We start from the raw sequence: 9,650 nt of genomic DNA on the forward strand, positions 1-9,650 counted from the left end.
AACAGATGATCCAGACAAGTGTGTTTCTGTTATACATAAAACATCAGCAAGGCTGAGTTCATGGTGGCATCTCATGTCCTCCATGTGAGTTGGGAGACCTTGTGCATTGTGGTGGATAATTGTCAACGGGGGGACTGTGGGAACTACTGATTTTAAGAATTGCAACAGTGGTCTTGCATTCTCAAATGATGCATGTCTCATATTTTTGAGTGCATCTGTGATGGCAGGATCAGCATAGATTTTCTTTTCATCAAAGTCTGTGATGTACAGTCCTTTAAGTGAGGTTGTGCAGCTGAGTGCAACATAGACCATTCCAGGTTCAAAAACACGCTTCAAGCATACTACTGCTGACTCCATTGCCATGCTTTGTACTTTGTGAGCTGTACATGCAAAGGCCAACTTCATTGGAAATTGCCTGCCAACAACTCTTTTTACTTGTGCATTCTTCACATTTCTCAATATATACCAGGTTGTCTGAGGATCCTTGTATTTTTTGGCGAAATTTTTGCCCAGAATTTTGATTGTCCAGTGTAAGTCCAATGAGTTTCAGTTTTTGGTCCATCCTGTGTGGCTGTCACAATGTTCGTGATTATTCCAAATGTCCCATTAACAAGCCCATCTTCAACATCCAAATTTCTAATAATCATAACACGCACTCCAGGTGCAGCCTGTATGTTATCAGGTAAATCTCTTTTGTTGCCTTTCATCATTTCTGCCAGGAGGACCATCTCACCCGTTCGTGGGTCTTTTCTGTAGTCTTCTGCCTGAATATTTATGATATCAGAATGAAGAGCAGTTACAGTTGCTGAATTGTGTTTGTCGACCTCTTTGTTTGTAGCATAAATGTGTAATACATTAGATGGACAGTCTTTTATGTCATGGATAGCCTGTGTGAGCAAAGCTTTGTCATCGGCGTCAAGAGGATCTGTTTTTTGCTTCACTCTTATCCTGTTCAGAACTTCAGCAAAAGAATGATCATCTTTCTGTTGCATGATTTCTGTCAGGTTGACCATGTGGAAATAGTCTTTCCAGAGATCAAGGACATTGTCCTCGTACACACAGAGTGGTTTGGCTTTTCCAAGGGGTGGCAGCTGGTAAAAGTCTCCTACTGCAAGGATAGACATCCCACCAAAAGGTTTCTTGTTTCCTTTGATCTGCTGAAGTCTCCAGTGGATGTAGGCAAAAAGCTCTTTAGAAACCATAGATATCTCATCAATGATCAGAATCTCTGCATTTGAAAGTGAAGCTCTCACTTCATCCAGTGCATTCCCCAGTCCCTGATAAGACGGTTTTAAAGATTTTGGCAGCTTTAGCAGAGAGTGCAGTGTTTTCCCAGATATGTTAAAAGCTGCAGTGCCAGTAAATGCAGTCAGCAGTACTGCAGGGTAGAACATGTCTGCTTGGTCATGGAATCTGGGGAGTTGGTGCAAAATCTTTGTTGCCTCCTCATATATGCACTTAATAACATGTGATTTTCCACAGCCAGCTCCTCCAGAGACAAAATAAAAGAACTGCTCAGGACAGTGACCCCACACAAGTTTGAAACACCACTCACGCACTGTGTAGAATATGGAGGCTTGGGTTTCATTCAGACTTTGATACATCTTTCTGACAAAGTCTGGGCTCAGCTTTGGTGCTATGATTGCTGGCATGGTTCCACTGCTGCCACCACTGACTTGGTAGTCAGGAAGAATGTCCAGTTCATTTTCGTCAGTGTCATCTGTGGATTGTCGTTGGGCAACAACGCTTTTTGTTAAAGGTAACAATTGGCCGTACTGCAAAACCATGTTTTCGTCCACTTTTGTAGAACTGCTTGGATGTGGGGTATTTTGTGTTTTTAAGGTCATCATTTGATCGATGTGGAAAATAAAGTTTTAGTAGTCTGCTATAAAACTTTTCTGGTTGTTTCTTTTCTGAGAACCGAGGATATCTGATTTTTGCAGGTTTCCCTATTGTTCTTTTTTGAATATAACCCATGTTATTCAAAAGAGGGATGGCATTTTTGGACTCTGTTTGACGGCTGTAGAGAATCCTGTACTCTGAAGCAAATTCAGCCAAACACATTCTTTCAAACTCAGGTGTTCTGGGTCTGTTTGCATATTTTTCTGGCAATCCAGACATCCACACATTTTCAGCATCTGGTGACATGCTCTGCAACCTGCTCATCGGGAGACTCATTTTCAGGGCATCATCATCAGTCTGTATCCAATTTTCAATTCAATTTTATTTATATAGCGCCAAATCACAACAAAAGTCGCCTCAAGGCACTTCATAGATACAGAGAAAAACCCAACAATCATATGGCCCCCTATGAGCAAGCACTTTGGCGACAGTGGGAAGGAAAAACTCCCTTTTAACAGGAAGAAACCTCCGGCAGAACCAGGCTCAGGGAGGGGCGGCCATCTGCTGCGACCGGTTGGGGTGAGAGAAGGAAGACAGGATAAAAGACATGCTGTGGAAGAGAGACAGAGGTTAATAACAGATATGATTCAATGCAGAGAGGTCTATTAATACATAGTGAGTGAGAAAGGTGACTGGAAAGGAAAAACTCAATGCATCATGGGAATCCCCCGGCAGCCTACGTCTATTGCAGCATAACTAAGGGAGGATTCAGGGTCACCTGGTCCAGCCCTAACTATATGCTTTAGCAAAAAGGAAAGTTTTAAGCCTAATCTTAAAAGTAGAGATGATGTCTGTCTCCCGAATCCAAACTGGAAGCTGGTTCCACAGAAGAGGGGCCTGAAAACTGAAGGCTCTCCCTCCCATTCTACTTTTAAATACTCTAGGAACAACAAGTAGGCCTGCAGTGTGAGAGCGAAGTGCTCTAATAGGGTGATATGGTACTACAAGGTCATTAAGATAAGATGGGGCCTGATTATTTAAGACCTTGTATGTGAGGAGCAGGATTTTGAATTCAATTCTGGATTTAACAGGAAGCCAATGAAGGGAAGCCAAAACAGGAGAAATATGCTCTCTCTTTCTAGTCCCTGTCAGTACTCTTGCTGCAGCATTTTGGATTAACTGAAGGCTTTTCAGGGAGTTTTTTGGACATCCTGATAATAATGAATTACAGTAGTCAAGTCTGGAAGTAATAAATGCATGAACTAGTTTTTCAGCGTCACTCTGAGACAGGATATTTCTAATTTTAGAGATGTTGCGCAAATGGAAGAACGCAGTCTTACATATTTGTTTAATATGTGCGTTGAAGGACATATCCTGGTCAAAAATGACTCCAAGGTTCCTCACAGCGTTACTGGAGGCCAAGGTAATGCCATCCAGAGTAAGAATCTGGTTAGATACCATATTTCTAAGATTTTCAGGGCCGAGTACAATAACCTCAGTTTTATCTGAATTAAGAAGCAGAAAGTTAGTGGCCATCCAGGTCTTTATGTCTTTAAAACATTCCTGCAGTTTAACTAATTGGTGTGTGTTACCTGGCTTCATGGACAGAGCTGGGTGTCATCTGCATAGCAGTGAAAATGTATGCTATGTCTTCTAATGAAACTGCCTAAGGGAAGCATGTATAATGTAAACAGAATTGGTCCTAGCACTGAACCCTGTGGAACTCCATAATTAACTTCAGTGTGTGAAGAGGACTCTCCATTTATATGTACAAATTGAAGTCTACTAGATAGATATGATACAAACCACTGCAGCACAGTACCTGTAATACCTACAGCATGTTCTAATCGCTCTAATAGGATATTATGGTCAACAGTATCGAATGCTGCACTGAGGTCTAGCAGGACAAGCACAGAGATAAGTCCACTGTCAGAGGCCATAAAAAGATCATTTGTAACTAGGGCTGCCACGATTAGTCGATTAGTCACTTTTACGTCGACTATCAAAATCGTCGACGACTGATTTAATAGTCGACGCGTCGTTTGAAGCTTTGTAAGATCACAAAAGACGCAGGAATAAGTAGTAGGATTTAAGAGTGTAATAACGGACTGAAACAGAAGATGGCAGCACTGCATGTACAAGGATGCCAGCTGCCGTTAAACCCCGAAGAAGAAGAAGCTGTGTCCCAGAATTCATAGCGCAGCCCAGCTCAGTTTCCAACAATGGCGGCAGCTAGTTAGTTTTAATATTACTCTTATTATTCTTTCTGGGTCACAAAATAAACGTTTAACATATTTTTAGGCGAGAATGTAGCTGTGTAAACCTCAAATATCTGTTCAGTTTATCAAGACACCACATATTTTCAAAAGCGCTCCGACGTTTTCGGAGACGTCTGTTACCCACTAGCTCGATAGCTAGCCGGGGGCACGGCTCACCAGAGCCCGTGAGAACACCGGACTCCCGGCAAATCGTTTTCAAACCCACCGCCGTCTTTCTCAGGTTAAATATATATAAGTAACTTAGATAACTTCAAAATGTTATTGTTTGGCTTTTTTTTTAGTATTTTATTTGTTCCTGAGTAAATCAGTTTGGCTGAGATTAAAGTTATAGTTTTTACACAGGTGAATAAACGTCAAGCAGACAACTGATTATCAGAAGTGTGAGATGCTCGAGAATATACTCCGGTGTCCCGTTATATTTTAGATAGCAAGGAGTTTATTAAACTTCACCGAAACAATCTGCAAATTTCATTAAAATTTAATAAACTATCATCTTGTCTTTATTTTTAGTTAGCACATACCGTAAACACTTAAAGCTGTAAGCTAATGATAGTTATATAAGAGCAGATGCTGCTGGTGCAATAAGCTGTACACTGTACGTCCAATGGATGCATGATCTGATTAGTCGACTAATCGCAAAAATAATCGGTGACTAGTCGACTATCAAAATAATCGTTTGTGGCAGCCCTATTTGTAACCTTCACTAAAGCTGTTTCTGTGTTGTGATGAGCTCTGAAACCTGACTTAAACTCTTCAAATAAGCCATTCCTCTGCAGATGATCTGTTAGCTGCTTGACAACTACTCTTTCAAGGATTTTTGATATGAAAGGAAGGTTGGAGATTGGCTAAGACTGCTGGGTCTAGAGATGCTTTTTGAGTAAATGTTTAACTACAGCCACCTTGAAGGCCTGTGGTACATAGCTGATTATTAGAGATAGGTTGATCATATTTAAGATTGAAGCATTAATTAATGGCAGGACTTCTTTGAGCAGTTTTGTAGGAATGGGGTCTAACGTTGATGGTTTGGAGGAAGTAATTATTGAAGTTAACTCAGAAAGATCAATTGGAGAAAAAGAGTCTAACTTAACATCAATGGTACTAAGAGTAGCTGTAGATAATATTACATCTGTGGGATGATTATTGGTAATTTTTTCTCTAATGATTAAAATTTTATTTGTGAACAAGTTCATGAAGTCATTACTAGTTAACGTTAAAGGGATGGTTGGCTCAAAAGAGCTCTGACCTTTTGTCAGCCTGGCTACAGTGCTGAAGAGAAACCTGGGGAAGACATCTACTTTGATAAAGTCTACTCTCCACTGCTGTGTAATCAATTATTGTAAATGTAAATGTTATCAGGAAATGATCAGACAGGAGAGGGTTTTCAGGAAACACTGTTAAATGTTCAGTTTCTATGCCATATGTTAAAACAAGATCTAGAGTGTGATTAAAGTGGTGGGTGGGTTCTTTTACATTTTGAGAGAAGCCAATTGAGTCTAATAACAGATGAAATGCCATGTTGAGGCTGTCATTTTTAGCATCTACATGGATGTTAAAATCACCCACAATAATTATTTTATCTGAGCTCAGAACTAAATTAGATATAAAGTCTGAGAAATCAGACAAACTCTGTGTAAGGCGCAGGTGGACGATAGATGATAGCAAGTAAGACTGGTTTCTGAGTTTCACAGCTGGGGTGGACAAGGCTAAGCATCAGGCTTTCAAATGAATTAAGTCTTTCTTGGTCTTTCATTAATTAATAGGCTGGTGTGAAAAATTGCTGCCACACCGCCCCCTCGGCCTGTGCTTCGAGGTTTCTGGTAGTTAGAATGACTCGGGGGTGTTGATTCATTTAAACTAACATAATCATCCTGCTGCGACCAGGTTTCTGTACGGCAGAGTAAATCGATTTGTTGATCAATTATTAAGTCATGTACTAACAGAGACTTGGAGGAGAGAGACCTAATATTTAATAATTCACATTTCACTGTTTTACTCTTTGGTTCAGATGTGGATACTGTATTGTTCTTTCTTTGTAATTGTTTATGTTTAAGTTGTTTGTTGCTGGTTTTTAGTTTGTTTTTTGTCTTTTTGGGAGCTGACACAGTCTCTATGGAGATGGGTTTTTGGGGGGGTAGCAGGAGGAGAGAAGCTGCAGAGAGGCGTGTAAGACTGCAACTCTGCTTCCTGGTCCCAACTCTGGATAGTCATATTTTGGGGGGGGGGGGGTTAGGGGTTAATAAATTTGTCCATATTTCTAGAAATGAGAGCTGCTCCATCCAAAGTGGGATGGATGCCGTCTCTCCTAACAAGACCAGGTTTCCTCCAGAAGGTTTGCCAATTATCTATGAAGCCCACATCGTTTCTGGGACACCACTCAGACAGCCAGCAATTTAAGGAGAACATGCGGCTAAACATGTCACTCCTGGTCTGATTGGGGAGGGGACCAGAGAAAACTACAGAGTCCGACGTTGTTTTGGCAAAGTTGCACACCGATTCAATATTGATTTTAGTGACCTCCGATTGGCGTAACCGGGTGTCATTACTGCCGACGTGAATTATGATTTTACTGAATTTACGTTTACCCTTAGCCAGCAGTTTTAAATTTCCTTCAATGTCGCCTGCTCTGGCCCCTGGAAGACAATTGACTATGGTTGCCGGTGTCTCTAGCTTCACATGTCTGACGACAGAATTACCAGAGTTTGACCCCCGGCGGGTGTGTCGCCGAGTGGGGAAAAACGGTTAGACACATGAAGATCTTGTTTTAACATATGGCATAGAAACTGAACATTTAACAGTGTTTCCTGAAAACCCTCTCCTGTCTGATCATTTCCTGATAACATTTACATTTACAATAATTGATTACACAGCGGTGGAGAGTAGATTTTATCAAAGTAGATGTCTTTCTGAAAGCGCTGTAACTAAGTTTAAGAATATAATCCACCCACTGTTATCATCTTCAATGCCCTGTACCAACACAGAGCAGAGCAGCTATCTGAACGCTACCCCAACAGAGGTTGATTATCTTGTTAATAATTTCACCTCCTCACTACGTACGACTCTGGATACTGTAGCTCCAGTGAAAACTAAGGTCTCTAATCAGAAGTACCTGACTCCGTGGTATAATTCTCAAACACGTACCCTAAAGCAGATGACTCGTAATCTGGAGAGGAAATGGCGTGTCACAAATTTAGAGGATCATCATTTAGCCTGGAGAAATAGTTTGCTGCTTTATAAGAAAGCCCTCCGCAAAGCCAGAACATCTTACTATTCATCACTGATTGAAGAAAATAAGAACAACCCCAGGTTTCTCTTCAGCACTGTAGCCAGGCTGACAAAGAGTCAGAGCTCTGTTGAGCCAACCATCCCTTTAACGTTAACTAGTAATGACTTCATGAACTTCTTCACAAATAAAATTTTTATCATTAGAGAAAAAATTACCAGTAATCATCCCACAGATGTAATATTATCTACAGCTACTCTTAGTACCATTGATGTTAAGTTAGACTCTTTTTCTCCAATTGATCTTTCTGAGTTAACTTCAATAATTACTTCCTCCAAACCATCAACGTGTCTTTTAGACCCCATTCCTACAAAACTGCTCAAAGAAGTCCTGCCATTGATTAATTCTTCGATCTTAAATATGATCAACCTATCTCTAATGGTCGGCTATGTACCACAGGCCTTCAAGCTGTCTGTGGTTAAACCTTTACTCAAAAGGCCATCTCTAGACCCAGCAGTCTTAGCTAATTATAGGCCAATCTCCAACCTTCCTTTCATATCAAAAATCCTTGAAAGAGTAGTTGTCAAACAGCTAACAGATCATCTGCAGAGTTTCAGTCAGGTTTCAGAGCTCATCACAGCACAGAAACAGCTTTAGTGAAGGTTACAAATGATCTTCTTATGGCCTCTGACAGTGGACTCATCTCTGTGCTTGTCCTGCTAGACCTCAGTGCAGCGTTCGATACTGTCGACCATAATATCCTATTAGAGCGATTAGAACATGCTGTAGGTATTACAGGTACTGCACTGCAGTGGTTTGTATCATATCTATCTAATAGACTCCAATTTGTGCATGTAAATGGAGAGTCCTCTTCACACACTGAGGTTAATTATGGAGTTCCACAGGGTTCAGTGCTAGGACCAATTCTGTTTACATTATACATGCTTCCCTTAGGCAGCATCATTAGAAGACATAGCATACATTTTCACTGCTATGCAGATGACACCCAGCTCTATCTGTCCATGAAGCCAGATAACACACACCAATTAGTTAAACTGCAGGAATGTCTTAAAGACATAAAGACCTGGATGGCCGCTAACTTTCTGCTTCTTAATTCAGATAAAACTGAGGTTATTGTACTCGGCCCTGAAAATCTTAGAAATATGGTATCTAACCAGATTCATACTCTGGATGGCATTACCTTGGCCTCCAGTAACGCTGTGAGGAACCTTGGAGTCATTTTTGACCAGGACATGTCCTTCAACGCACATATTAAACAAATATGTAAGACTGCTTTCTTCCATTTGCGCAACATCTCTAAAATTAGAAATATCCTGTCTCAGAGTGACGCTGAAAAACTAGTTCATGCATTTATTACTTCCAGGCTGGACTACTGTAATTCATTATTATTAGGATGTCCAAAAAACTCACTGAAAAGCCTTCAGCTAATCCAAAATGCTGCAGCAAGAGTACTGACAGGGACTAGAAGGAGAGAGCATATTTCTCCTGTTTTGGCTTCCCTTCATTGGCTTCCTGTTAAGTCCAGAATTGAATTCAAAATCCTGCTCCTCACATACAAGGTCTTAAATAATCAGGCCCCATCTTATCTTAATGACCTTGTAGTACCATATCACCCTATTAGAGCACTTCGCTCTCGCTCTGCAGGCCTACTTGTTGTTCCTAGAGTATTTAAAAGTAGAATGGGAGGCAGAGCCTTCGGTTTTCAGGCCCCTCTTCTGTGGAACCAGCTTCCAGTTTGGATTCGGGAGACAGAAACTATCTCTACTTTCAAGATTAGGCTTAAAACTTTCCTTTTTGCTAAAGTATATAGTTAGGACTGGACCAGGTGACCCTGAATCCTCCCTTAGTTATGCTGCAATAGACATAGGCTGCCGGGGGATTCCCATGATGCATTGAGTTTTTCCTTTCCAGTCACCTTTCTCACTCACTATGTATTAATAGACCTCTCTGCATTGAATCATATCTGTTATTAACCTCTGTCTCTCTTCCACAGCATGTCTTTTATCCTGTCTTCCTTCTCTCACCCCAACCGGTCGCAGCAGATGGCCGCCCCTCCCTGAGCCTGGTTCTGCCGGAGGTTTCTTCCTGTTAAAAGGGAGTTTTTCCTTCCCACTGTCGCCAAAGTGCTTGCTCATAGGGGGTCATATGATTGTTGGGTTTTTCTCTGTATCTATGAAGCGCCTTGAGGCGACTTTTGTTGTGATTTGGCGCTATATAAATAAAATTGAATTGAATTGAATTGAATGAACGGGTTGGTGGTGTACCTGGGGCTTCTGTTTAGGACTATG

Source organism: Perissodus microlepis, chromosome 20, assembly GCF_051167445.1.
Source record: "Perissodus microlepis isolate ML-2025 ecotype Zambia chromosome 20, ASM5116744v1, whole genome shotgun sequence".
Lineage (NCBI taxonomy): Eukaryota > Metazoa > Chordata > Actinopteri > Cichliformes > Cichlidae > Perissodus > Perissodus microlepis.